The sequence below is a fragment of the Ischnura elegans genome, chromosome 9 (genome assembly GCF_921293095.1).
Source record: "Ischnura elegans chromosome 9, ioIscEleg1.1, whole genome shotgun sequence".
NCBI lineage: Eukaryota > Metazoa > Arthropoda > Insecta > Odonata > Coenagrionidae > Ischnura > Ischnura elegans.
The window spans coordinates 61,346,061-61,372,614 of NC_060254.1; the positions used below are offsets into that span (position 1 = coordinate 61,346,061).

Sequence of the window (26,554 nt, forward strand, 5' to 3'; positions counted from 1 at the left end):
CCTACGAACATTGCATTGTCATCCACTTCTAAGCTATCCTGAAAATTTTAGCACTCTAGGTAATCAGGAAGTAGTCGAAATTTGAGTTGCAAGATTTTCCCGGAAGGGCAAACAAGAAAGTGAGCATAATAAAACGTGATAATAATATAAAAAACTCTTCTTTCAAGGTAATGCGTATATCGCCTCGTATCGAAACCATAAAGTTCACGCAAACAGATTTTTTCATAGTAAAAAAATAAATTAATTTTGATTAATATTGCTGTAATATTGCATTAATATAATGCCTAAAATACATCGAGACTTTCTCAAAAAAAATATATAAGGGTAAATTATATTCTTATTTAACAAAAGAGGACAGGAGAAATTGATTTGATTTAAAAACTGTAAGGATAATGAGGAGAAAATCTTATAAACAATACTATAACAAAGTTAATTAAGATAAATTTTATAGTACAGCCTATAAAACTTATTTTTATATCAAACATCTTGCTAGCATGACCAAAAACTGCACTTATTTTGACTTTGGAAACAGATAAAAAAGAAAAAAATCAGTCCCATGAAAAAATTCACCCTTTCCATTTACACAAAATCTCACCAAATTCACCCTATAAACTCTCAACTCAAGTTCATTCGATTCTCTTAACATACTCTTTACTTAATGGAGACAAAAGGCTGAGAAATCTGCCAAAAAGATTCCACTACACCTTATACACGTAGCTCCCCTTTTTAATTACGCCGAAGGTCACTCAACTTAAAAACTCAAATACAAATCCTGAAGCCTGAGTTGACGCAAGCTCTTCGTAAAGCCTAAGTGGTATTGCGATTACCCCTGGGAATCAAGGAAATCGTGCATGATGTAGTAGAGCAAACTTCTCAAGTGCGTGGTGGACTAAGAATCACAAAGGGAGACCAATTGTGGTCCCTCAAACCAACACACTACGAAACATTTAATGTTGTATAAATGACAGTCAATCCACCGAAAAGAAAATAGTATTCATTTGAATCACTTCCATTGAAGTTTGAATTCATTTCGGATGGCTAAGCATTCCCCCCTAGGTCTTGTGCCATTGTGCGCAAGCATCCTTCAACGGATGGATAGATAAGAATCGGGAGAACTGGAAAATGCTGTCTGCGCCTGGACATCGTGGGGAAGGAGAAGAACTGAATAAGACCCTTTTATCCTCGGAGCACTCGTCACTCAAGCCGGACAAATAAACTTACTTTCTTTCTTCCTTTTTGTCCGAGTTAATAACCGTAGCCTTTTTTTGTGTCGGCATCCGAGGAGTAAAGACGATAGTGGTAATAGAGTAAAGAAGAAGATAAGCGGACGTGCTCACGACTCAACTCACTCATTATGCGAGACCAACTCTGTTTCCCGGACCCCACGTGAGCCATCAAAGGCACTTTAAAGCGAATCACAAATATGCACGGCCAATAAAGAACTCCATGTCTTTTTTTTCTTTCTTTCACTCCGCCAGACATACCTCTTTTGTCATCCGTCGCTTGTCTCTTTCCCATACCTCGCCTTCCGTAGGTACACGCAGTCTGTAAAAAAAATCGAGGTCCGTAGAGCGAAGAGAAGAAGAAAAAAAAGAAGTGGTTACCCAAATCGCCGTGGACATACACGCACATGCAGTGGGTCGACCAAAACCATTCAGGTGGCGTGCGATACGCTGTTGAGGAAGGACGAAACATTTCGTACACAGTGCTTTTGTTGCGTGTCTTTATCTCGCCTTTTTCCACAAGAAGAAATCCTTTCAGGGCTAAAATAAAGATTTATTTTTACCACGCGGAAGGTTATTCTTCCTACTCCCAAAAGCGCCTTCATGGCCGGGAAGGAGGGGTTCTGGTGAGGTGGAAAAGAAGATGTACACTCAGAGTTCCTTGCGAAGGAATAGCAGAGGAGACTCCAATATACACGGCATAAATATCATAATCTCCTAACTTTGGAGTGACTAAGGAATGATGTGGAATTCAATTGCGCATGGAAAAAAGTTTGTCTGTTTTTTTTGTTCTGTTTTTCTGCTAAATATTAATAAAATTTACAAACTGGGAGAAATAAAGTTTTCTTAAAAATAATCTTCCTTTTCAAAACTACCTGTAGTTTACTAAGATAGCAAGTATTGCGGTGAGATGCACCATCATCACCCTTGAAGTACGTGGTGCAGATTATTATCTAGCAAAGAAAACAGGAACGATATTGAAATATAAACCAAAATTTTACTCGACTAGTCTTTCCGTGCGTGCAATTAATTTATACCAAAAATTGATATGGAGGAAACAAAAATCAAATTTGCTAAACAATTGTAAAACTTTATCCCTTCTATTTTCTAAATTTAATGCACTGAAATACAAAATAAATAAGATCAAAACATCAATACCACTACAGGAGGGCATGAAGGTACATATTTTCCGGGTCAACTCATGACTCACCTATATCACTTCCTCCTCCCACGTCTCCTTATAGTGAGGGATGATGGTTTATTAACTTTGACGACTTGAGAGCGAACAGGTAAACATTACTGGAAGAACAACAGAAAATAAGAAAACCAGTAAAAAAAGGCAAAAATTACAGCCGTTACCGTTAAATAAGTTAAGAATTTTCAATACATGATCATGATTCATAAAAATCCAGGATTTTTGTCATTCATATTGTTGGGAGAGCCTCTCACAAAAAGAAGAAAAAGAAATATGCTTAAAAACGTAACTTAAAAACATGAACTAAAACGAATCCAGGAGCCCTATCCACGAAGGCAATCTCTCTCGGAAGGTTCGTGGTTCGTTCTCGGAATGACGTCATAATTTCGGATTGAGCTATCCAATCCTTCCGAACTTTCCGTCACGGAAACTCGTCCGAGAGCAGCCGAAATGACGGAGGGTCTCGGAAAATGACTTTCCGTTTCTCGGAATCGGAAAGTGATGTGTCAGCTGGTAAGTTATGGAATATTGTGGTAGTAATATAAATGTGGTGCTGCAGAAGCTAGTAAGAAGTAATGTGCAATATTGGCACGATGTGTGTCCCAAAAATAATGGACTATGGACGATTATGTACCGAGTCTGGAATTAAATAACGTTACTGGCGAAACCAGTTGAAAGCTTTAATGGCTTTGAAGGCATTAACACTTTTCAACAATGCAGTAAATTTAGCATTGTGGATAGCAAAAAGGCGCTTCCGAGTGACGCAAACGGAATCGGAAACGGAATCAAAGACGTAAAGTTCGATTCCGAAGTTTCGTAAACGAGGGTACGTAGTTACTGGATAGGGCTCCAGGTGAATATTTCTCCCCAGTAACAACTTCATTTCATACCATTCTCACATGAATACCTTACTTTCATTATATGTATTCTGTAGGTATTTCCGCTATTTGTAAAGGCGTATTTTTCACGAGTTTTTTTGCTCATTGGTACGCTAGTATGGAGCTCACGCATCGCTCGGATATGCTTTCACATACAATTGAATTTTTTTACCAAACTATCGTATGATATGCTATATAGAGAGAAAAGGTACTAATGGCCGTTTAGTATCTCCGAGTGTTCGACCTTGCAGAAATTAATCACCGTGCTGGTGAGTTTGGCTATTCCGGTGGAGAGTCTGGGGTTTGGTCCCGGCAAGGACTCTCTCCCCCTTCTCGTACATCAACACTATGATTCATTTTGGCAAGGTGAACGAAAATTGGGAATTATTGTACGGAAAATTGAGTATTTTCTTTCCACATTGCATATTTGATGCCGTAGAGTTCAATTCCTCCTTTTTCCTATTTATGGTATGAGAGAGTGAGGAGCCAAGTGGTGAAAGTGATTTTTTCTATACATAATGAAGTACAGAAATTGACTTTAAAAATACACAAAAAATTGGTGGCCAAAGGTAACGAGTGAGTATCTCTTCTGTGCTGACATCGAGAGGAAAATCAAATTCACTACCAGTGTCGGATCTAATGGCCTGTAGCCCCTTGGGTATCCAATTTACACTAGATAGAATGATAATTTTTGTTCCAACCTCCATTAATGCTGTGATTTAAACCCCTAATTAGCCTCCCCCTTGTCCCTATCCTGGATCCACCACTGTTCACTACCATATATCTAGTTGATCTCATTTATTTTCTCTAACAAATTTCTGTTTCTAACTCTGTTAAAAAAAATAACTTATAGCTTCTCACCCTCTCATATGCAATTTTATTGCATTACAATTTTATAATAATTCACCGGCAGGCAAACACACAAGAGGTGGCGGGGCATTGAGAAGATGGAGAAGTTTCATTGCTATACAATCATGCCATGAGTTAAGTGTTTATTTATTATTGAAAATCTATGCCTTTATTTATAGAGAGCATACACTTGTTCACCGCAGACGAAGTTAAGGCACGACCACCGATGAAAACCAGGAGTGAAGGCAATCACGCTTAGTGACCCGAGGCACGAGAACTGAATTAAGACCAACACTACGTCGTGCAAAGCCAAAGGGAGAGAGATGTTCCACCGCTCTTTTTTCTCCCCAAACTTTAAGGGCTGACGACCTCTTAAGAAGGCCCTTCCCCCACAGCCGTCACCCAACCCAACTCCACCCCCCAAAGCTCTCCCACGACGCAAAGGACAAACTACTGGGAGAGGTAAGGCGCGTAGAATCTTCTCGCGAGCTCCGGCTACAATGATACGACGAAAAAGAACACTGAGACTGCACTAAGATACAAGTAGGGAAGGCGCCATGTGAGCAAGTAGCGAGAGAATGGGAAGGGGTAAGACTTGGGAGATTTTTTTTATTTTACTCCAAATGTTTCTCCTATGCAAGAGACTTCATAAAGAAAAAAACAAACCCCTTAAAGGGTTCTCTCTTTTCGGAGCGCGGGGGTAACGGGGAAGGGGAAAGCAGACAGGGATTCCTCGCACTCCCATCGGTGCACTCTCTGAAATTGAGGAAGAGGTGGAGCAGAGAAGTTTGGGTGTAGATGGAAGCAGACGGGACATTGTAAGGAGGAAAGAGTTTGTTCTCTACCGCCATACGTCCTTCCCTGACCCAGCACCTGTTCTTCCCAGAAGTTAACCTTTACCAAAGCTCCCCTTTGTACCCTGAATCAGGAGCTCTTAATCAGAGGTTCTTAACCAGAGGCACTTTTGAAGACCGTGTAACTACATTGTGCACTGTTTCGGACCATTCTGGGCGGAATACCTTAAAATAAAATAAAATAAATTTATTTTATTTCATACTTTATTTAAATAGCGCGACCCAGGTTTCAGCATCTAATGCTACCATCAGGTACAATTCTATGGGTGGCTTGCAAGAGCATTAGATGCTGAAACCCGGGTCGTGCTATTTAAAATAAAGTGTGGAATAAAACAAACTAATTTTATTCTATGATGAAACAATTCCACAAAGTAACACCTGAGACCGTGTCTAATATTAAAAGGAATACTTAAATTTTAAATAATAATTGTATACTGATGAAGTCTTCTCGGGAAATCAGCCGTGTCAGGATGGACATTGCTGCCAACGTTTCGACGGCCTTCTCTGCCATCGTCATCACGCCGAATCGATGACGATGGCAGAGAAGGACGTCGAAACATCGGTAATACTTCTTGTTCTTCAGTTTACGTGAACCCAAATAATAAAAGTAATAATAATTTTATTTACCCCTTCATTTTGATTTTACAGCTGAATAACAAAGATAACAAAGACAAAAGCTTTAAGTGGTCTCCATGGTCATAGGGCCAGAATTGAGCCACCATCAAATAAAAAAATGCATGCAAATAAAAGAAAATAATAGTGCAGTAAATAATACATGAGTGCTTTAAAGAAATAACATAAAAATAAATGGTCAATTATTTCTTGTGAGAAAAACTAGTCCTTGGCAAGTCTTAACATTTTATTTGAGGATTTAATTTTTTTTAAGTTTAGCGGGCTGTAAATGAAATAACTTTGGCCCCAGGTAAAGAAAACGCTTATATAATGTTAACCTTGGTCTGTTTGTTATTAAAAATGACTCACTCTAAAACGGTACCAACACATAAGCGCCATTACTAAGGGCGAAGATATTCCTTAAGGATTTCAAGTTATCCCTAAATAAAGGGACTTACACTTTAAAACCATCCTGATTACATTAATAAATAAACCAGGGACGAACTAATGACTTTGACTGTTGAAGATTGCGATGTAACCGAGGCATTTGGCAACAGGGCAAACTCGATGCCAATCGCAGCCCTTGGCTTCAGATTTATGTAGTTAAAAATGGTGCCTTTTCAACCAAAACATCGCCAGCAATATTGGTTCATATTAGCATCAGCTATCCACGGTTAAAATTTCGCCACACAATGTCTCTCCACTCTGTGTATCCGTGATTATGAGATAAATCATATTCATAACTTTTCAATGCCATCCATGATAAAAGAACACAACTGGTAATTTACAAACTAAAAGTGTGAAGGAATATTTCTCGGGTTTCCCACCGGGTGTCGTATCGGGTTGTAGTTCCCAACGTTTCCATGACTAAGTCCGTCATCGTCATCAGACGAACTTAGTCATGGAAACGTTGGGAACTACAACCCGATACGACACCCGGTGGGAAACCCGAGAAATATTCCTGCAGAGCATACGCCGGGAAAAACTCAGATTCTATAAAAGCGTGAAAATTACCATTCTTATCATACTTCCACAAATTCGAACGTGAAACGATTTTATACGCTTTCAATGATATTTCTAACGATTTCATTCAAAGTTGATAGTGTTAATAATGAACAGAGAATAAATGGGTCGTTTTCATCTCACACCTACACAGAATATTTTTGAAAAAAGCGTTTTCGACACAAATATCAGTAATTTTTGTTCGTACTGGTATCAGCTACCCAAGGTTAAAACTTCGTTGCATAATTTTTTTTTCCACACGGTATTAAGAAGGGGGTGGAAAGACATGCCAAAGACTTTTCACGTGCGTGTGAGTTCCAAATAAAAAGACGCATGGATGGTTAAAGTTTGGGGTGGGATAGGGTCGTCGGCTCGGACGCCGAACCGATTTAGCGTCGAGAGATGGCTCCACTCTGTCAGCCCATCGCGAGACGCCGCGGAGGTTTCGGTTTAAGAGGCCTTTGTGGAGATCCTCTTCCAGACAAAGCGGGCAAGGAATTATTTTATTCGTCACGACAATTCCATCGCGTTCTTTATCACGTCTCATTGATATTTTCCCCTTACAGAAGGAATGAAGAATCAAATACATGTATTCCGAATGCTATTATGAATTAATAATAATGATAAATTTACTACTTCAAATTCCGTATGACATTAATAACCAAAATTAAAGAACTTCAGTGGTTAAAACAACAGTTTGGAAGCTAGTATCCTTAAATTTAATGCAGTGTTAGTCACACCAAAAATTATTGTTTTATACATAAGAAATATATATCACTTATTGTGACACGTGTGCAAAAAAGAAACATATTATGAGAAAACAATTAGATACAAGAAGATTGAAAATCGAGAGCATAAAAGATTTCATTGGTTACATGTTCGTTTCAGGGACTAAACAATAGACAAAAATATTCATTTTAGAAAATATATCTTATTCCTTCAAACAAAAAATATGTAGAAAATATATTATGTAAAATTCCTAGATAATGACGTAATATTAAGATAAAATTAATATTTAGATAAGATTAAGATATATATCAATACAATAGGGAAACGTTTGTTTTACACCACAATCGAAGGTATCAAGTTCAAATTAACTCCAGCCTCCTACTCCTATCCCAAATATTTGTTTTTCGTGACATATTAAGGAGAATTTGTCTATTTATGGAATTTAATAATTATACTTTTGAAAAAATGGCAAATGAAAAATTTCCAAGTTTTAGGCGCAAGTAAATTGGGATGAGGGTCTTTGCAAAATTCTCTGGAAATTCAAGATATAGCTTTGCTTTTGATATAATATTAAGTGGTGAAAAGAGATCGGCCGACATCGAGTTATGCGTACTGATCCCTTTATAATATGTAGTTATGGTTGACCGGAACATGGTACGGCCAAAACCTTAGCTGGAGAATGCTAGTAAGTTACATTAAGTAAAAGTAGTTCAGTAGTTCAGAATGAAGTTTCGTTTTGCCCATGATCTTAAACTCAAGGATTACTTAATTCGAAATGACATGTAAAATCGTTTTTTTTTTCTATTAGAAGCAGGGGTGGAAGTAGGAGTTTTGTCGGGGGGGTCAATGTTCAGTCTGCAGCCCCCCTTCCCTTATCACCCTTCGCTCCCTTCTTCCCCCCCCCCCCACAATGACATTCGGATATATTACCTATATCCGTAAGCTATTTTTTAGATGCGGCAGTTGAAATTATGTAACATATGTTAGCTATTAAAGAGTTTAATAATGTTATTGTTTAGAAAATTAGAAATAATAACGATTGTTAAATAATTTAGTAAGAAAAATTAGATTAATTTATAAAAATAAACTTTTTACGCCCCCTAAATTCTGCTGCCCGGGGCACGTGCCCCCTTGCCCCGCCCTAGTTCTGGACCTGACTATAAGGCTTCATAGCCCTCAAAATACTAAGCATCAAAGCTTTCCCATATGGATTTGGACGTGTGATGACTATAACTCACTATGTAACACCTTTCAGAAGTGTACCACCCTATGCGCAGACACCTATTTCCTCTTGGGTCCACCACCTTCCCATTGGCATCAATTTCTCATAGTCAGCGGTTCTCCCAAGCTGCTAGGCGGTGACGTCGTTTGCCAGGTGCTACGGCGCGGAAGATATATGTTCTTCTTCCCGCCCGGAAACAATATGGCTCCCTCGGAAATAGACGCCACGGCGGCGGCGCGTCGGTCGCCTATGCCGCCGCGCGGGCTGTTATCTATGGCGGCTAGAGGGGGCGTTTGGGTGAGAGACATTGGGAAGACGCCTTCCCCCTCTCCGGTGGTGATGTTGCACAGGAGACTGCACGCGTGCCCGCGAGGAACGAAGGCATTCGGGGGGACGAAAGGATGGGGAGTTTGGTGAACCGTTGGTGTGCGTACGTGACGATCATCAGCGCTTTGTATGTAACTCGTAGTATACCAGTAGAGGACGCCCGGAAATCACGTGGTGTGTTTCAGGCTCCCTTTGTATATTTCTTCCCCAGTATTGGTAAAAAGGCCTGGAAAAAGTAACTGGGCTCAATTACAGTTACTTCGCATAAAACGCTTGTACAACTTACCGATTTTAAAAAAGTAATCAGTAAAATTACAGTTACAATTTTGGGGGTGAGAAGCCAACGAGTACAAGTGACTTTTCTTCTGTTTAGAGCAGAGTTAGGCACAGAAATTTGGTGAAAAATAAACGAAATAAACTGGATATTTAGTACTGCGATTGATTTTCCACTCGAGCATAGAGCAGAAGCGATAAAATAAGAGAGAAGCGATAAATTAAGAGAGACGTTTTGCCGAACGGATAGACATGGGAATTCGTTTTTCCCCCGAATCATAAAGGACTTTAATACACGCTAGTCCCAACTTCGTTAGAGCACTTTTTTTTTTGCTGTAAACGGCTGGTGTCCTAACACACCCTGCCACACGCCCTTTAGGCGGCTTGCGGGGTATTATGTAGATGTAGAGACTTACTCATATCCTTCGGTTACCAAGTCTTCATACATTTCTTTTGCCAATTTCTGTACCAAACTCTGTTTACAAAGAAAATTACTTGTACCCCTTGGCTTCTCACCCCCTCAATTGCAATTGCTTCTTGTAAGATTTCCCACTATAGAGACCACCTGGCAGCTGTCGAATATTGCAGGGAAATGTGGAATAATTGAGCCATAGAAATTACTAAAGTTGCAATTTCACTTGCGATACGTACAATTATAACTGCTGTAACACCACAAGGGTCACATCTATACCCATCATGTGTAGGCTACAGCCAGGGCTGTGCAGTATTTCAAATAAAATTATTTAAAAACACATATTTGAAATTTTAAAACATAAGTATTTGGTATTTCAAAAACATGACCTGAAATTATCTAGTATTTTGTATTTCAAATACAGATTTTCTGGTGTTTCCCCATTCTAAAATAAAAAATACATTTGTAAAACACTTTTGACGTAGCTCTGATAGCACTTCTGTAATATTATGATTCAGAGATTACTTACAATTAGTTTTCGTTAGAATCGTTTGCTTCATGTTTGAAACTACCCTTAACGTGCCAAGGCAGGTTTATTTTTTTTAAGATCCCTTAGTTTCCATGCAAATGTATTTTGTAGTTTAAAATGCATTTAAAAATGCTATTTTGTTGTTTGTTTTTTCAAATACCCAAGTCAAAGGTATTTTGTAGTGATGGGTCGGTTCGATTCCTCGATTCTTCGATTCCTCGATTCTCGGCCAAGAACCGGAATCGAAAACGAGTACTTGCCAAGGCGAAAAATCGATTCCGATTCCAGCAGTACTTCAAACAACAAAATATACGACCGCATTTCCAATAGTCATTTGAATTTTCGCGCCACGTAATCGTAATAACAAAACACACATCTTCTTGGGATGTGCGAGTACTCGAAAATTCAAGTCGATCGAGTAGTTGGTACTCGACTCGAGCGTTTCGAGTAGCATGTCGAGTCGAGTAGTTAAGGTTACAGAGCTTTCGAGGCTAGTAGGTCCAGCAATCTGCCGACAGGAAGCGCTATGATGAAACTCATGTAATAGTGCAGTTTTTAAAGCCGATAAGTCATTCTAATGCCTTGGCCTGGTAGTTTCAGCTTGCCGAATACACTATTGTTGTTGTCGACGTGGGCGCCGAATACCTTTGCGCCAGCCGCGGCGGCCGATCGTCTTCCTACCCCGCGCACACTGGGGGGTGTTTCAGAGTCTCCCTTTCCGAGCGGATCGGGAGACTTGACGCGGATTCTGCGTCACTTACTATCGGCCAGGCAATCCGTGCGTTTCAGAGCGGCTTCCTATCGACTCAAGGCCGGCTTTCCTATCGGATAGAAGTCGAGTGGGCTAGAGGTGCCGGAAACTCATTCCGGTGGCGAGTGGAGATATGTTATATTGCTGTTTTTTATTAAGTATTTGGCTATAATAAAATCATACCACTTTATTTCATGAGTGCTGATATATGTGGATATTCTGATAGAGTAATATAAGTGCAAGTGACTTTAATTCTCGTGTAAATTAGGCGATAAATAGGCAGACTGTATCACTGACGGTACAAGTTCGTTTGCGTTGTTATTTGGACGAGTAATTTGGCAAAAAGAACGTGAAACAAGTTGGAATGCATGGCGTAATGACTTACAAATATGCAGGTAGCATAATGCATTGAATACGTGTCCGTGGGTTAGGAAGTATAACAATTTGTATAGTTTGTAATGATTGTGTGTGACTTGGCATCGTAGTCACATCGAATTTAGACGTGGATATGTACCTAATTCAGTTGATTCCATGGTACATGGTTTCAGTACATTCCATGTACATTCTAAATATTCATTTTAATATGAAATATTAGTTCAAGCATAACGGGAATAGCCACGATAACAACTATACCGAAGCTCCCTCATACCATCCTTTTATGTATAGGTTACAAATTTCACATCTAAATCAACAATTGACGGTGGCGCAGCGGGTTAAGGCAGCATGCCGCGAGGCTAAAATTATGGGTTCGATTCCATTGTGCAGCAATAATTTTTTTTCTTTGTGGAATTTTCGCTCACTGAAATATAATTTAGAATATGTATTACAAGGTGCATCAATAGCAACAATTTGTCATTTTCGTACCAAATAAAATGGTGTTATAAAAATAACCGAGAACGTGCAAAACAGATAACAAAATTATTTTGCGTTATTTTATCGTACATAACTCGAACCATTACTATTAATGGACACTATTCAACCTAATGTAATCGCTGTATTTTCTTCCAGCGTACCTCCACTTTCACGGGAAATTTGTAAGACGTTTACGGCATATCATGAAGGCCATAACATCATTTATGATGATCAATATTCATATTTAATTGAGATACTGAATGAAAATACGACAATTTGGTTAAACAATTGAGTAAGTAAACCATATGTTGTTGGAAAAAATTATGGATTTCGTGACTGCCTGTAGTTTAGTTCTTAAGAACAATCAACTATGCTCTCACGAGAATGACAGAGCAAACTCGTTCAAAATTTTCCTTCATTCCCGTAATTTGCTCAAAACGACAGGGTATTACGTTAAAAAAAAGTACATACGAACAATTCTTAAATAATTTTACCCGGCAACAGCGTCAATTATGTGACACTGTATCAATTAGCACTTATTTATGCCCGTACATACCTTTCGCCTCCCTTGTGAAGTATCAAATCTTGCGGGAGGTTATTTTCGCTGCTCACTTGTCTCTTGAAAATTATGACGTTTTCTCGTTTCCCGGAGGAGGATGACTGTTGACGTCATACCAAAAGCGGAACGCTTTCCGATAGCAAGGGGGCGACAGAACTGCGATATATCGTATAGAAAACCTCTTTCGATTCGATTTTTCCGGAGCCCCAGTGGTCCAACGGCCTACCCAACATAGAGGCGCTGGTGTAGCCTGTTTTTCTGAGCAGTAATGAACTGGGGGCTGCCATATTGAATCTCGATGTAAACAAACGTGATATTGAGGCTTACTCATTAGTGTTAACTGCAGACTTTTTTTTATTGCTTACAGTGTCCCTTACGATTTTGGAATGTGCTCGATGAAGGATACGAGTCTCAATGATCTTGGTTATTGCTAAATTGCGTGGGTATGAAATGTATTTGGTGATGAAAATGTGAGTAATTCTGTTTCCTTCATTATTCCATTTTGATTTCAACCTGTGATTAGCTAACCTTTTCTCATGTTTTCAAAATTTTATGGTGTCTTGTATTCCTTATATTTCAATATGTTTTTCATTGTACTTGCAGTTTTTCTAGTGTTCAAACTACTCATTTATCGCTAGTGCTATGCTTTCGTTTGTTTAATGCTAATCATTTTGTTGGTTATGTATGTAATTTGCTATTTCAACTCTGTCCTTTCAACTGTTTAATTGTCATTAATTGAGCATTATTCATTAAGTGTTCTACGATGTTTACATTTCTTAAAACTTTAATCTCTTTCATTTTGAAGTAAGAACTTAATTTCTACTACATTGGTATAAAATATTCTTCACTTTTCTCGTTTTCTACTTTTGGAATACTTTCTTTCGTACAAGTGATGGATATTAACTTATAAGAACCTTTCATTTTAAGACTCCTCTGCCAAGATATGTTGTATATCTTAATGGGTACTCATCATGAACAACTTCCTACGAAATAATGTCCTCCTTTCATAATTAAATAATTATCTTCCATGAAATGATATCCAAACTTGCATGATTATTTCTAGTGAAGTATTGTTATGGTCTATGGTTTCAGGATTAGCATTATTTTCCCTGTACCAGAGCTATTGCAAGATACATCTACCTCAAGGAAAATTGGGTCACCCTCTTTGTCTGTGAAGTGTTTACTTAAGTAATGGAATCTTTCTCCTATTACGCAAAGGCTGCTCATCTCATGTTGTCATTGATATTTGTTGCTTGTGCATCTCATGTGCTTGTAGAATGGTTAACTTCGTCAGATTTCATCTCTAATATGTCATATTGAAATTGTTATATTTCTTTTGCCAGTTATTGTATCAATAAATACTAATGTCCACGGAAGTAAGTTTCCGAGATCATTATTCTTACCAACCACCAGATCGCCAGTTGACTTTGTACATTAATCTTGTATTATGGTTACTGCTTTAGTAACCTGGGGAAGTTCTTCAGAAAGATTTTCCTACATTCACTGCTTTTAAGTTTCTCGCAATTGCAGTATCATTATTAGGCCTGAATAGCACGCTCTATCGTGACGCGTAAAAAAAATTGAAACACACGCCGAGATGTGCATTCAAACTTCGCGGCAGCATTGGACCACTGGCATAGATGGCACTGATGTATCAAAACCTATACGCATTATCCTTATGGGTATGTCGCCCCCTTGCCGATAGTATGTGTGAAACGCACGGAAGACGAGCGTAGGATAGGTTCCCGATCGACTCGGAATGAATCCGTTTCCGACGCCGCCAATCCTACGAGACTCTGAAACACCCCCCTGGTCCGAAATCGGAAAAAGCTGGAATAAAGTCCAAAATGACCTTTTTGGGGATAGAGACTTGAAACTCAGCGTGAATACTCATAAATCATTACCAAATATTTATTTATATGCCATTTTACATAATTGCGAACCTTTAGTGAGATACAGAGGCCCAAACATGACCAATTTTTCAATGCCACACGAGATATCGTTTTTCCTCAAAAAATCTTTGAATTTATCCAAGTGGTTTTGCGTTGTTATGAGTTTTGTGGAATAAAAAACGCAATATTCCTTTGATCTGGTGCTTTGCCTATACTTTCAATGACTTTTGAAGATTTTGGCTCTCATCTGTGTGGTTTTACAACGCAAAATGGCCGACCCGTTTTTCACGTGAAATTTGACATTAAGTAGACATTATCTTTCGTTTACGAAAAATATAACTCAGAAAATTTGAACCACAATATAAAGTAGAGATTTATAAAGAGTATTAAGTAGAAATTTTGAAAAGAAAGTGTGCGACGAAGGAAAAAGAGCGATTTTTCAATCGCGCGTCAAGGCTGACCTACACGCCGCGGACCTCTGAGGCTCGGTAACTGAGGCCGATTTTTCAAGTTTTTTAAAACATTAGTCCTGAAAATCGTCATTTAAAGCATGGATAATCGTCTTCATTGACTTAAAACACTAAACTGAGGATGTTAAAAAGGATTATGTATAGATCGACTAGACCATTTAGCGCGCATTACTCGAGTGAAAATACTAAGGATTGGATATTTTTCGGAACCATCCCGCGCGTAAGAAATATGCCTCGGGTATTGAAGTAAAGTGATGAGATTAAGTCAGTATGCTTAAGAGAGAGAAAAATGAACTGTTTCCGTGAAAGGCAACAAGCGATACCCTTTTTCCCTTTCCACTCTCGCCGAGGTGAGTCGCGCGGTAGGGGGAGTTTTCACAACACAAGGCTCTTTTAGCCTTTTCTATTACTGCGTCCGTCCGATGTAATATTCATTTGTAGCGTTTAGTTTCTTTCTTGAACTTAAAAAAGCAAGAGATTTAAAGGTTGATTGAATGACGTGAGAAGTATAGCATTTTATTTGGCTCTACCAAACTAAAGTTTAGTTCTATAGTTGTTCGTTTCGTCCACTTGAATTCCATTAAGATTCAAGATCCAACAAATCGTTGATATAATTTTTAATAAAAATTCCAAAGTCTCCGAAATCTTGCAATTTTGGTGGGAAAGTACTTGCCCAATAACACACATGTGTAGCAAAAGGCAATTTTCTGCAGGCAGTAATACTGTAACATGGAGACGTCAAAACCTGCTGGCTGAGCATGTAGAATAATTGGATTTTCTGCTTGAGAATTTGAGAGGGCCAAATATTACATGATTCATATACGTAGTATGTAATCTTTATTACAGCTATGAAAATTCCTGTACTCAGGGCTCTCCCTTGTAGTTTGGATATATATATATTGTGGACATATTATGAGTGCCAATATTCTAAAGTAATACCTATCATGTAACACTACTTTTCAGGTATGTTCTGTTTTGAAATTTAGCTATTATATTTTAATTGCATAGTAATGATATGAAAGATTCTTTTGTCAACTGACTCTTTCACATAGTAATATTTTTAAAAGTAGTTTTCTTGTTGCCTGGAATTAAGTGATATTTTTCTTGGAGCCTATGGCATCAGAATCGATGGAATCGGTATCGGTAGAATCGGAATCGAAATGTCAGAATCGGAATCGGGATCGGAATCGATAAAATTTTGGAATCGACCCATCACTAGTATTTTGTATTTCAAATACTCCTCGACCAGTATTTTGCCTAGCCCTTGCTACAGCATATGAGTGGCTGAACATAAAATAGCAAAGTATGGCACTCAGGGACTCGCAGTCAATTATAGACCTAGATAAGTCAGTAAAGTAATCGTCAACTACGAAATGAAAATAGGAAAATATTTCGAATAAACCTCTGACCAGTGGCGTAGGACAAGAATCGCATGCGACGGCACATTCGAAGAGAGAATCGGAACTCTTTCCACCCTTATGCATCGCCCTTTGCGGAACCCTTGCCACCGCATTGCATTCACTGATTCCATGAACATTGCGGAACCCTTTCCACCCGTTGCATTCACTGAAGCTATCATTTAAAATTTCGGATCCAGATCCGATGTCTTCCGCGAGTTGGATCCGATGTATCCGATGAAGGGCAATATCCTCGGATATTTGGATCCGAGGTATCCGATCCGACCATCCCTAATAATTAATGGACGCGCCCTTTTCATCTTAATCCAGCCTGCCCTCAACATAAAATGCTGAGAGTATACGGAAGGTGATACGTGGCATGTTATTTATTAGCATTCGGTTGAATAAGATATTTTACTCCCACCAAGTCACAAACCCATACAAATTGAGACACGGAAGACAACAAACGGAGACAACTCGCAGGTACTCGCCATAAACTTCCGAGGACATATACCACTCTCCTCAGACGGTTCCAACACTGGCGTTTGGGTCATGTCTTGCGATCGAAAATTTACGTTACGCACCGGTGTTTTCTCTGTTTTATGTCCCCTGTCTTTAAGGTCTAGCAATGTTCGTGATATCATTAATTAGCAACAGTGTATGCATCGCCTTCTATGGAAGGAAATAAATACTTTCAAATACTCGACGGCAACTCCAGTGATGTACATCACTCCTTTCGGGGTGGTCAAACGCATTTATATCATGATTTGTTGGTGGCTAATCCATGTTTTGTCTCGTGAATCGACGCGGGATGCATTTTAATGTCTACTGCAGGCAGACGCCAGACGATAAAGAAGCAAGATATACGCGCGAGTCGTTGACGGTGCAATAAACAACGGCTCAGCCGTCCGCGTGATTTCAATTCACCGCCTGACCGGAGATCACTACGTGATTCATTCCGTGGTCGAAACAATTGATCGCGTCTCGTTAGTCCGCTAGAGAAGCTCTCGTTTGCTGTTGCAGCCAGCTGGCCGCGGCGCAAACAAATTCATCTCCGATCGACTCTTATCCTAGCGGATAGAAATAGAACGGATGTCGAATGGCAACGAAATAGCTTCCTCCTAACTAGACCCGCTCCGCACCCTCTATGTCACCGCCAACCAGCCAGCTAGGCGACAACACAAAGGAGAGGGAAGGTGGGACGAGGAATGCGGGCTAGCACCATTGTTGCGTTCGGTCGCGACCTATAGAGCATCACGATCAACGCAGTAGATGCATACATATGTTATACGGAGGACTGAGAAACATATTGGTGTGAGTCAATTACTGCTGCTTTTAAAATATCCATAGTAACCGACTCCAAAATAGTATATTTATCTAGAAAGACAATAGTGTAAGACATGGTTACACTTGGGAGCGCCACGTAGCAGTGCATACTGGGGATCCTCATAACCAAGGGGACTGCATAGAGGAGGCCCAATTCCATCCCATATAAGGCTTATTTCCGTTACCACTTCGGTCGCATTTTAATCGGCTTTCAAAAATGTCAGCGGCGCGGTGATGAGTGCAATGCCATCCACTCTTTTCCAATATTTTGCCGTATTATGTTTGCTAATGCGAGGAATGGCAATGGGCTTTTATGAACTCGATAGATCACATCATCATGTGTATCAATTTTGGTTAGCACCCATAATTATACCTTATTTTCCCGTGATACTCTCATCATTTTGTCTGCCGGCGACGCGAGTGGCGATTTCTGTAAACCTATTTAAACGTGCGGTGGCTGACAACACATTTAGAGGACGATTTGAGGATCCTCTTTTGTAGTATTCGTGCTCATAACAGTTCCAACTTCATCATTCAGCGAATCATAGGGAAGTGAGTCTGACTCATGGGCTAGGAATTAAGGCTATGGAGTAGGGGGGGGGGGGTTTAGCGCAACTAATACTGGGTGGTCTGAAGGGTATGGAATGTCCGCTGAGGTAAGCGGGAGGTGCGGGGGTCATCCCCCAGAATTTTTTTAAGATAAATGGTTCAAAATGGTGAGTTTTTCGGCTTTCGGAGGGATACTTTATTAATCTTTACAATATTCAGTAGGTAATTTTAATACAGTGAATGGATTAAACTTAAAAATTTCCTTTACTCCCTCCCCTCGCTGCGCCACTGGTCTGACTTACACCATTGTGTATCTAACCAGCAGCAACACATTGCTGAATTGCATTGCATAATGACAGCATTGCTTATTAAAATCCAATAGTGAAAGATTGTTAAATCTATTGAAGGTTAGCAATTATACCGATGAAGATAAAGATTGTAATTCTGGAACAATGCCAACGTTTAATTATTGAAAAACTATGACTTTTACTTACACCAATATGTTTCTAAGTCCCACATACATAAGTAATACTACAACCCTAATAATAGGTATACTGCAGCCCTGAATCTATCTTTTCTTAACTAGTTATTTTCGTTCCCTCGTGTACTTTATCCTTGTGATTTACCAGCCCATAATACTTGTCTTTTCCTTCAATTTATCCCTCCATTTTACTCCCTTATTAATTGGTACCTAATAATGTGACCTATGGGGATCGGGTTAGGGTGGTGGCTAGACAGTAGGCTCCCCACCCCGTGGGCTCGGATTCAAATACCGGCGCGGCGGTAGCAGAGAATACTAAGAGAATTCCCGATGCCTGCTTGAAGGTAATGTGGAGGACATTTCAAGCGTAGTCCCCTAGGCGCCTTTCATCAAGAGCAGGCCAATGAGTACGCCGGGTTTCCCTCCACCCTTACTTCCATATCTTTCCCTTAAGGCGCAAATGACCTCAAGTGTCGGTCGCCTCCTTCAAATATCATACCATAAATGAATGACCTATTCACTGGGTCCTCCTAAGAAGTATGGTGCTCCACAACTCCATCCATCGGCACTCAGACCTGATCTGAAGATGTGGCCAGCATAAGCTACGAAACGTCATTGGAAATCAACTTCGACACAGCTAACCCGGAAACTATGGAGATATTGCCCGTAGTAGATAATTTCTGTCTAATAACTCGACCTATCCATCGTGTCCTCATAAGGATCATGGCGCCCCACAACTCCCTTTCTTTAACATTTCTTCGGCACAACCAGGGACAGATCCAGGATTTTTTTCAGGAGGGGTCACAAGGGTCTGACAGGCAAACGATCTTCTCATAATTGAGATTGAAAACTACATACAGCGATTACTGTACGAAATATCCTCTTTGTTTTAACATGAAATTTATTAATATGAAATTAAATGATTGAAGGTTCTAATACACAAAAAAGGATGTAAATATAACTGTATAAAAAATGTTCTACCTTTTTAAAGTGTCTGGGGGGGCATGTGCCCCCGTGCTCCCCCCCCCTAAATCCGCCCATGAGAAACACAATCAGTTTTTCACCATTATAGTCCATTTGATCTTCAGCATTCGCCACCACCATCAGTTATCGAAGGCTTTTAGTCCTTTCTGGTCAGCTTTTTCCGAATGCCTTTGATCTGTATATTGTGTCGCTGGCCACTGTTCAGTGTTCACTGTTTCCAAGACTTCATTGGAGCAGAGTATCGGCCTTTTAGTCATGAATGCCGTCTTAGCTCGGATTGCACTGGATGCACTCACGGGCTATTTTCGTTCCCATTTAAAAGGTCAGACGACCAAAAGGGAATTCCTTCCGCGACATATATATTGGTTCCGTGAGTCGATGTTTTCATTTTATCAATCCCCCCTCCTCCTCCTCCTCCCGATGTTCGCTTTTAGTCCGGGTTTATTTCTGCCCGACCGTCCGCTCCCTACTTCCTCCACCTCTTGAGGTAAACTTTTTGATGGTCGATCGTTTAATCAGACCTCTTTCAACCTCCTCATTAACATCCACTCATTTCATTCAGCTCGTGGACTCCATGGACCTCAACAGTCCTTTTTACTTTTCTCCTTGAGTATTATGATTTCAGCATCAGATATTAGCATCGGCTTATCGGCGTTCAAAATTAATATTCCCGTAGCCCATGACGGGTAATAAATTTCATCGCTAATGCAAGATCAAGTTAACCGATCGAAACAAACCTTGATGGACTTAGGAATTAACAAAAAAATAAATAATCGATTAATTTATTTCTTGACCAATAATTTTACAGTATTGTTTTTAGTTTCTCATGAGGATTGATCAGTAAACGAGTACTCAGTTCCAACGCCAACGTTACGACATTCATACAAGGAGCGGGTTGAACTGCTTCTTTTGATGAACCGTTCATTTTCATCCTATTCAGTAATAACTGGCCATTTCCATGAAAACGTCAACTTTTTCTCTCAAAGTAAAATTTAGCTAGGAAATATTTTATCTTGATGGATCTACAGCAAAATGATTGAATTTCATGAAATCACTACTTGAAACATTATTCAGAGCCTTATTAAAAGTTTTCAAATTATACTTCGATTCACAGAGTTTTAAAGATGTTTGAAATCATTACACTAAGGAGGTTCACCTGGTAGTAATTCCGTCACGTGCTGATTTTGGGCACACTTAGAAGGTATTTCGATAAATAAGTTAGTTTCTGTACATGAACATCAACTTCATAAATGTTTTTTGATCATACACAGTTAGAAGTTTTCCAATTTTATTTGTATTTTACAATTTTATCGAAATGTTTTATTACATAATTTTCTCTGAAGGTAATTCCGTCACAAATGGAATTGCCCAACTACAGAAACTCCTCTCTTCAACAGCCCTTTTGACTTTACTCCTTGAGTAAACAAATTCATTGGTTTCCAGAGGGAGACTTCACTGTAACCACATGGTCTAATGCACATAAAATAACTCTTTACTGTTTTTTTAATATCGAGGAAAAGCATCAGCTTTTGGAAGTTAAACATGAATACCCAGGTAGTCCATGACGGGTTTGAAATGCTATCGCTAACGCCAGATCAGGATAAACCGATCGAAACAAACTATGGTGCACTTAAGCATTAGCCAAGAAATAAATACATTAATTTTTTTAATCGCTAACTTTACAGAATATTTTTTCCTTGTGAAAATTCAGTGAAAAATCAGTGAAAGAGTGTTCGCTGAACACTGTAGAAACGTTCGGGTAGAACTGAACACTAGAGGTGGATTTAACTGATCATTTAACATTTTGATGAACCTTTCATATTCATCATGCCCAACAAAAAGCAAAACGAAATTTTTTTCACATATATGCATATACTTCATATTTTCTGAATTATTTCCTGTCTGTTTAGTTGCTACGCGAATTTACCATGGAGATTGACGCAATTCCTATGTTCAACTATGACGCCCGGTAAATTAATCTTCCTCAAAAAAGCTTTTCTTTATTACGTGCTTGCAATTTGCCTTTCCAAGTCCAATCGACCTTAGTAGCATATGCCCTTCAAATCCGTAGTTCTTACATGTTCCACAATGCTTTTTATCACTCTCCCAGAAATCAGTGCTGCTAAGTAAATCTTTATTTATTACCGTTTGATGCATAATACTTATATCCCTTAAACCGCATCATAAAGATTGTTCGATACATTTAGTATTAGTATACGTTAAAATAGAAATTTCTGACGACACATTAAATCAGCATGCAATTGAAACATAATTTCGGCCTATTTTTATTCTCTCTAAGAAGTAAAACACGTAATTTTTCTCAAATTGAAGAGACACATATCAATTTTCCTCGTCATAACATAACGCTCGGCACATGAATAGAAACAAATGATTCAATTAAATATTCCATTCCTTACCAAAAAAAAATTAATGATCGAAAAAATGAATTCTTGCTTCAATCCCAACTACAGCGCGCTGAACGAATACCCTCGTTTGAAAAGAATTAGTCTGCAGTCCGTAGATATTCTGCACGGATTACCCAAAGAAATGATGCAATTTGAGGTGTAGTAATTACAGCATGCATTCACCAAAGGCCTTCCTGCAGGGTTAAGCCGAGGTAAAGAAGGCTTTTCATACGTTCACTCCGAATGAGATGCGCAGGTATCGACCTCCACCACACAAAGACTATGCATGCTAACATTTTTATCAATGCGTTTCCGTATAACGATGCACGCCTCGAGAGAATGCCGTAGGTAGCAAACAAATTAAATTCATTTTTCCATGCAATGTCTACCTAGGCGGTGAATAGCGCATCATTTCCTCGGAGTAGTGAGTTCATTTTCGGAAATTTTCGACTCTTTTCACGAAAGTTTTCAATTCCTGTGAAAACCATCTGGAATTAATACCAGAACGTGAATAATTCAAAACGCAGTACTGATATATAAGGATTTATAAGATCTTTGTCATGATTCCCCACATCCGCTCTTTTCAGAATGAACATTTTAAAATGCGTTTTTATAAATGACCACTACATTTTTGTCATTGTTAAATACAAAATAACAATAATAATTAATATAGTAATAATAACAATTACTATTATTATGCTGAAACAGCGTAAACAGTGGTGAACAGCAATATCGAATGATTTTCTATTTACTTAATTTTTATGTAAGAGGCCTCAAGGTCGAAGGAAATTTGCGGAGTGCTTATTGAAATGAAGTAAAAGTTGGGACACAGAATATGAGTGTGGCAATTGGGCGATCCAAAATAATTATTATTACTCTTCTTTATAATTTACTCTTCTTCTTCCGTTCATTCCATTGTCATCATTAGTCAACCATGACTAAAAAAAGATTGTTCCGTCCTCTTATAAAGGTTTTCTTGAGGCTGTAACGCCACCTTTGCTATTATCGCTCTCTAGTAGATTTCAGTGGAAATATCACACGCGTATACGAATTGGTTCCAACAACTAAACTTTTAAAATGCTCTTTTATTTGATATATATTTGTAACGCGACACAATCTCTCTCATTTTTTTCAGTCAACAACCCACAACAACCAAAATACCCGTAGCAACAACTTTATCAATAAACATAAAGTCAATAAACACAAATATGACGGCGTTACAAGGCTTCTCTTCTCTCCAACTCTTCTTAGGACTTCCTCATTTATAACGCGGTCGATCTTTTTGATATCCATTATTCTTATTTAGCACCACGTTTCGAAGTTCTCTATTTCCCATCATAGTTCTCTATATCACAATATCATACGCCGGGAAAGAACAAAACCAAACGTGCATTTGACCATTACATTTTTTAAATAGTCATCTACGTTCTTAAAAATCTTGCATTTCCTCTTCAACATTTTTTTTAAATCTTGTCCCACCTTAATTCCTTCAAAATTAAATTCACCAAAGGATGAAGTTCACCATGAAAAAATATTTGCCGAGTCAAATATTTTTTCCATGGCGAACCTCATCCTTTGGTGTATTTGACTTTGCACCCGCGCGCGTGACTGCGTACAAAGTCACTTGTTCCTGCAGGGCTTTTAATTTCTCCACACTATGCCACACTGATTTACAGCGTTCCTACTTTTACTTCACTTGGGCAAGCACTCTGTAAATAATTTCCTTCGCCCTTGAGGTCTTTCTCACGAAAATAGAAAATCATTCGTTATCGCTCCTTAGGCTCATGAGAGGTTCGCTATGTAAGAATTTAAAGAAAAGGTTAGTGAAGAGTCTGATCTGGAGTGTAGCGCTTTACGGTGCAGAAACGTGGACACATAGGAAGGAGGACGAGAGAAGACTCGAGGCATTCGAGATATGGGTGTGGCGAAGAATGGAAAAGGTGAAGGGAAAGGAGAGGAGGAGGAACCACGAAGGGCTGGACATGGTGGGTGAGGGGAGGCAGATGAGATACGGAGGAGGCAGAAGGTATGGATGGAGCGAGTATGGATGGAGATGGGGAGGGGATGTTGAAAAGGGTTTTTGTAGTGACCCGGAAATGGAAGACTTCCATTTCCGAAATATGTATAAATATGTTGTTGTGTGACGTCTCAGAATAGCCAGCTATGACAAACTATGCCTCGGGATTTACACCTTTTCACTTTCAAGACCACCTAACCTTCCTCTTCCCCTTCCTTCCTCTTGGACGAAAACATCCTGGTTCCACTTCCCTATATAATGGCACGGTGGAGATGCTATTGGCACTCTCGTACTCAGGACTTAGGACTTACGCAGGGACTCACTCAGTAACACACAGGTCAGGCAGCAATGTAGCCGTCAGTTGGAGTCGAAGCGCGGGCCGTATGGCCCGTGCGATCGAAGCGCCTTGCTATCCACCCGTGCCATCACCAGCAGCTCCCCTCCTTCCCGAGACATTGGTAATGTTCTAAATTTTGGCTATTCGAGACGCACAAATTCATTATTACTTTATGTATATTCATTAAATTGATTGGGAAACTGGGATTTCAAAAGGAAATAAACTTTGGGGTAAAAACTTTAAATACTTGTGTGTGATTATTCGCTTCCCGACACCAAGGGCAAGAACCCGCACGCATTACAGTTTTGCAGGGAAGAATGTTCGGTAAACGAGGGATAGAAAGGAAGAGTACAAGATTTTTAGATGGAATGAAAGGGAATAGTTCTTATCGTGAAATGAAGAGGGAAGCGCATGATTCCCCGCGATTGCCCCGCGATTCTATAATAAGTGTAATTCTCATCAATGTTTATTAATTTTATTTTCCAGTGACTATTTTCTATTACTCTAATGACGATCATCCAGATATGGAAATGAATTTGGCCATATTGCATCCACACGCTTGCCGCGTCGCCGTACTCTCCGCCGGCGGCGGCCAGAATCCGAGTCGACGGCACGCTCGAAAAAACTATTTAACATTCGGGGTTGCACATTGGTGCAAGGTTTGACTTCAGATTCACAATATAGAAGCTTCAAAGAACGACGTGGTATAAGTAACTTAGTGTAAGTCAATGATAATGTCTACTTTTTTTCCACGTTTATGTAAAAAAAATGGGCTGAAAACAGGCTCCGCCATTTTGTTATAAGTTTATGGTTATTGATAAATCAAAATCTCTAAAAACCCTTCAAATTGAAGAAAAAGATATGCCAATTAAGATGGTATAACAGTTTTTACGATAAAACTATTCATGAAATCACTGCACGAGGATAAAGTTGGCAATTTTCAGAAAAAATCGAGGGTGGTCATTTTTCGCTAAATTTGCTCAGCTTTGACCTCACATATATTGTTAACGTGAACACACAGGAAAAAAATAATCTGGAAAGTTATGCACAATTTAGTTGAAAATATATATGCGAAGTTTCAACTTCCTAACTCAAAAAAATCGTTCTTGAGGTTTTGGCCAGCTTTTTTCGATTCTAGCGCACTGTGCGTCGGTAACACATTTCCTCAAGTTTCATTACTGCGAACTTTCCTGTTTTCGTACCTGTCTTCTATGTGAGCTCCCCATCCCACTCCTCACTGCGCGAAATAAGATTGCATCCGACATCCACGTTGCTTTCACTGCCGTAATTACCCCAGAGTACACACGAATATCCACGAATAGGCGCTCTTCGTTTCGTTGCTTTCTTTCCGAGCTCTTGGTCGAGAGGAGTTCAATAGCACCCTATTAAAAGGAGGCTTATTGGAGGCAGGAGGGGTGGAAAACGAGCATGGCGAGGGAGATGATGAGGGAGGGACAAATCTCATGGGAAATACTGGAGTGTGGCGGAGAGACTAGGAACGGCATTGGTCGAGGGAGTGGAGGGGGGATACTACAAGTCTCAGCAGTAGTTGTAGTAATAATAATAATAATGTCGTTTATTTTCGTTGGCACTGGGGACCATGAGAAATTAAATGTACAGATTTCTACATTTCCAACTTGGTAGATCAATAGAAGTAAAAAAGTAAATAAATATAATTACAGACGAATGCAACCAGTGCAAATCGCCAAGAGCATGAAAAAAACGATACAATATTTTCAACAAAAAATAAATAATCGCACTTAGATATAACATACTAATTACAAGAATTTAAGGTGATAATACGTCATGACAATTATGTCAAACAAACATTTTTTAAAGAAACCATAACATTAGGATAACACTGATTTAGATCAATTCTAAATTTAAATGACCATTTATTCACATGTGTATCAATAAAAATAACAATAATAATAAGAATTAGGCTAAACATTAATATAAACAAAAGAAATTCAACTTGAGGTTAAGGAGGCATTCTTCAGAAACCAATATGTGCTATATTTAAACCTATTGATATTTGTACTGCTTCTGATTTGGGCTGGGAGAGAGTTCCATATTCGTGAGGTAGTTGTAGTCGGGAAGCATAATAAAGGTACACTGTTGTATGTTCCGCAGAAGTTTTAATAACCGACCCTTGTTTCAACAATACACTATGTCATTTTCAAAGGTCACAGTGACAAAGTGTCAAAGACAGTGTACTGTCGAACCCTGGATGGGTTATTAAAACGTCTGTGGAACAGTCAACAGTGTATCTTTTATCATGTTTCCTGTCACCAAGTTCCACCAAGTATCGACCTCCAGCCTTAAGTAGTTGTTATCAGTGGCATAGAGAGGACTAAGAAATGGGGGTTTACCGGAGATTTTGGGGACCTTCCGGGGTGTACGGAAAACACTCTAGAGCAGGGGTCTCC

The 26,554-nt window shown here is 39.2% G+C and overlaps 1 long non-coding RNA gene across 1 annotated transcript in view; it reads right to left on the reverse strand.

Moving 5' to 3' along the window:
* Positions 1-2,439: 2,439 nt before the first annotated feature.
* The window catches only part of LOC124166061, a 49,176-nt gene continuing 25,061 nt past the window's right edge, over positions 2,440-26,554 (reverse strand). Inside the window, exon 3 of the long non-coding RNA XR_006866389.1 lies at positions 2,440-2,522. This is a non-coding gene — a long non-coding RNA (uncharacterized LOC124166061). The remainder of the gene's footprint in view (positions 2,523-26,554) is intronic.